A 5,160-nucleotide genomic window follows, 5' to 3' on the forward strand; every position below is an offset into this window, starting at 1 on the left:
TAACAACTATACAGTACTGTAAGTCAACTATGCTGTAGCTAGCTCGGTTGTTTTACCCCCAGCCAGGCTGAGCTCAGTGCATGAAGTGTTTCACTTGCTGGGACAGAAATGAATACTCAAGTCGAGTTTGACAATTCAAGGTGTGACTAAGCACGCGGTAATCGTCATGTTTTCAAAGTATTTCCGTTGTGTACTTTATTGCTGTAATGTGCACTAGGCTACCGAATGGAACATTAAAATATTCATTTCCAGCGCAAGATCATTTTGACACGGAAAATATGCTAAGCAGATTCGAAGTAAACAATTTTGTGGTCATATTTTAACAAACGTTGAAATCCTTAATATGCATTCTCATTTATCGTTGCAGCTTTCCCTGACTGTAAGAAGAACCACAGGCCAAGCAACTTAAGTGTCTGTAAACACACATGATCAATAGAATAATGCTGTAACTGAGGCTTGTGCAATATGCTTGTTAGTGTTTTATTCATGCAGCTTTATGGTAAGCAAAATGTATTGATAGCTTATTGATATAAATGGCTTGTGTGTTCTTTAATATCAAGTAATATTTCACTTTCTCTAGTTATTGGGGTACCAATATGTGATGCGTAAAAAATGTAGAGCAACTTTAGCTTTTGTCATCATAAAGACAATGTCCCCTTAATATCTTCTCACTGAAGATATATAGACTGAGACCAGTAATAAAAAAATATTAATAATATACAGCTTTTGAAAAAATTAAGAGACCACACCTATTTTTTTCTTAAATCAGCATCTCTACATGGCAGCCATTCCATCCTAGTGTCTGGGATAGATTCCAACACAGGCACACCTAATTTTACTCAATGAGGTACTGATTAAATCTAGTCTAATGAGGAAAAGTATTAAAAAAAAAACACTGCTGTGGTCATCACTATTCTCTTGCAATAGAACCAGCTGGATGGCAAAAACAGTGCAAGTAGTACCTCAAAGGTAATTTGAATTAAAAAAATTACGATTCAGCATGACAAAAGAGCTGAAAAGAAAAGATTTGAGTGAGGAAAAGGTTTCAATTCTGGCTTTACTGGCAGAGGGATACAGTGAGCGTCAGGTTGCTTCCATCCGGTTAATAAGAACAAGGTCAAACAACAGACATTGGGGACAACAAATTTACAGACTGGCAGAGGGCAAAAATGGCTGACCGAGATGACCGTCAACTCATTTGAATGCCACTCAACAACTGTAGGATGACAACAAGTGACCTACAAGAAGAATAACAAACAGCAGCTGGGGTGAAGTGCATGGCGTGGACTGTTCGAAACAGGCTCCTAGGGGCAGAGCTGAAGTTGTGCAAAGCTAGAAAAAAAGCCCTTCATCAAGGAGAAGCAAAGAAGAGCCAGGCTGAAGTTTGCAAATGACCATAAGGATTGGACCGTAGAGGAATGGAGTTAGGTCATCTTCTCTGACTAGTCAAATTTTCAGCTTTGCCCAACACCTGGTCGTCTAATGGTTAGACGGAGTCATTAGATTTGGTTCAGGTAATCACCTAATCAGTACCTCATTAAGTAAAATGAGGTGTGCCTGTGTTAGAATTTAACAGACACTGGAATGGAATGGCTGCCATACATGTAGAGATGCTGATTTAAGAAAAATTAGGAGTGGTCTCTTAATTTTTTCCAGAGCTATATAACAATTGAGTCACCTCATAAGTACTCAAATGTAAAAATATTTACTGAGTTCACACAAAGCATGATTTGACAAGACATTTGATAATAATGTAAAAGTGATATAATAAAATTATTATGAAATAACTTAATCAGATTGTGGACACTTATACTCTTTTTAAACTTGTTTTTCTTGTCCATGATCAGGTGCAGTTCTGTGTCCCAACAACAAAGGAAGGTGACGATAGAATTGATGACCACTCAGACTCATTTCTGAAAACGAGGAAGAGTAAAGCATCCATTTTTGCTTTTTATTGTATTTTGACGGTTGGATAATATTTTTTCTTGTTTGATCAGTTTTTTTAGTTTAAAAACGACTTGTGATTTTTCACAATTTCTCACCATTAGAAGAACCCAGTGAAGAGGAAGGCATTAATATTGGCTAATGTACTTATACTTAAATTATTTGTAAAAATGGCCAGTTTGATAATATCTCTTATGTTATCAGTTGATAGTTGGATTTCAATTTCAGTAATTCGAGAAGGATATAACTCTATTAGTGGAAAAAGTCATTGGTTAGCCTGGTTATTGGCATTGAAGACCTGCAATTTAATTGTAGTGAACTAGGTGGGATTTCCTACTTTACCCTTCCTGTTTGTCCCAAACAGTTTTGATTTTAATTTCTGTACCGTTGACCAATTTGGGAGAGTGTGAGGTGGGGGATCAATAAAATTATTTCTTTAATGACATACATTTTCTTGATTGTTTGTAAATGTTATATTCTTTTTTACTACATTTCATCTGGGGCTCTTCTATATTATGTCATGTACTTTGTTAGGAGAAAATACCTGGAATTATGATCTAACAGCATTGACATAATTATATCTGAAAAGATGTTGATAGAATAAATGTATACATAATACCTCACATGCTCACTGTAAAACTAAAGTCTGTTTAGAGCCCTGCTGAATTGTGTTGCACCTTTAAGAGGGCATGGGACAGTTGGAGTGGATTAACACAAAGTTTGAGAGAAGTGTCATGTGAGATGTTGACTGGACAGAAATTAACTTAACTACCTATTCTAGCTGTAGGTATGAATATACTAGTACAAATATGGCATTTTAAAATACCTGGTACAAAATATTGTTTTAGAAATTACAAATTGGTTACTTTAAATAAGTTGCATTTCAGGTTGTATTTATGTAAGATCATTATCTAACTGGTTCCAAATGTAAGTTATCTTGTCGGTACGCTATGACAATGCAATATTGTTTGCTGGGAAATGACTACATGAGCAAAATATCTAGTAGGGTTGATGTGGTTTTTGCTTTAAAAAGAGCAGGAGATTATATTGGCATGTACTTGAAAAATCAACAGGAACATTGTGGAATGTAGGAATATAAGGCAGAAAACAAACCGAGTTAACTCAGACTTATTTAAAAAATAGAACAACCATGTTAATGGGACATGGTTGATGCTGAAGAAGAACAGGAGTAGAAGGCAACAGGTAGGCTACAGTAGCTGTACCTAGACCACATTGATTTTGCTAGAGCAACAATAAGCATTGCATAACCAAATACTGCAAACCTGCCAATGGTCAGCAAATGACTAATAGGCAACCTTAATTACATAACGTTGTCACGACGTACAGGTGACGAAACCAAAATATGAACCTCACTTTTCCGGTTGCTGCAACGTCAAATAGTTACGTAACCGTTACGAAAACGGACTGTCTCGCTACGTCGTGACAACGTAATATTGTTTGCTGGGTATATACAATTTTATTTAATATCTAAAAAATGACAGCAGCACAAACGAATTATCCTATTTTGATTCAGATTGGAGCATGTTGGGGGGCTGAGTGACGTCATCACCTACAATTAAAAGTTTAATATAAAAAACACCCAAGCAGCACAAACTAAACTTTTAACGACACAAACGAAGCACAAACAAATGAGACTATAGTGGTTGAATTTGGAGCATGTTGGGGGTCTGACTGACCTCAGAATGACCGATACAATTTTATTTAATATCTATAAAATGATAGGAGCACAAACGAAAAATTTCACGGCACAAACCAGCACAAACGATTGAGCCTATTTTAAGTTTTGCGTTAGGTATGGAGCCAACTTCACGTAGGTATAGGCGCAGGGGCCCGCTCTTTCATGCCACGTAAGGTCTGTTTTGAACGCACACTAAAACGGGGACTGTCCCCGATAAACTGGGACGTCTGGTCACTCAGCCAAGGTGTTATATCCAGACATATATTCTACCTTATTGAATCTGCAGAAAAGTTGGTAAATTATTTGTTATTAATTTAAAAGCGATCTAGTGTTTTGTAGCTAAAGTTACACCTTAGACACTACGTAGTGTAACTTAAGTGTTGGTTAATAGTCACATGGCATACAGATAAACAAATACAATATTGAAATATTTTTAGCAAGTGATTTATTTTAATTTTACGATTTTGTAAATTATTAGCTTTTCATGAACTAGAACCCCCTGCAGTTCCTTTACATACCCCATGGGTTTAGACGCCCTAGTTTGGGGAACCGTACATTAGACAATTACACATGCTCTAAACTAAATTTCTACTCTCAACTTATGATCCTTCTGCCTGTTGCACTTCACCTTGACAGTGGCTGTCGTGGCATCTCTGGCATATGTTCAGGACTTTGTGGTGGAGTGCTTATGTTTCGTAATGCTTCTCTTCTTTCCTTGCTTCTTGTGTATGCTGCTCTCCACTCTTTACGCCTCTGACGCTGTGCTCTCTCACTTAGGTCACTATTTTTTTTTTCTTTCCTGCCTCAACATTCCCTTTCCATCTCTGCCTCTCTCTCTCAAGGTACTGTGCCCTTTTTTCTGGGTCAGCATCTCTGCGTGCACGAAACTGCCTTTGCCTCTCTGCTGCTGATGTGGGTGCCATTTCTGACTAGGATGCCAGTTGAAGTTTAAGTGGACACATTACATCAAATATTTTATCTATAACAAAAATATGAGTTATGATTTTTGTAATAATATATTTACTGAATTATTTAAAAAAAATTGAAATCATTGATTAAATTAAGTGAATAACTCAACCCTGTCACAAATTTTACAACCCCGAAACAATGACATGTGACGGGGTTGAGTGTGATGGGGTTGAGTTTTTTTGCTCAAAATGGCGACTGCTCTTAATGTGGTGTATAAGAGTAGGCCACATGGCAACCAATGAAATAAGTATATTTTAGATTGTTATTGATTAAAATAAAATTTTGAAAAGTCATAATTTTTCTTCTTAATTGTATGTGATGGGGTTGAGTTGATAAGCTTGACAGTACCCTCCCTGACTAAAATTAATAAAAAGTGTAATATCACTCACCTTCTTCTGCACCATGCTGTTGAAGAGAGCTGAAAGTTGTTTGTAATGAAATATCTTGCATTTTTTTATTTTCAAAAGCAAAGAACACAAATAAATACTTGCATTATGGCCAAAAATTATAGACACTGTGCACATTTTATTAATTATTTTCCAAGTACA

The sequence above is a fragment of the Esox lucius genome, chromosome 5, assembly GCF_011004845.1.
Source record: "Esox lucius isolate fEsoLuc1 chromosome 5, fEsoLuc1.pri, whole genome shotgun sequence".
Lineage (NCBI taxonomy): Eukaryota > Metazoa > Chordata > Actinopteri > Esociformes > Esocidae > Esox > Esox lucius.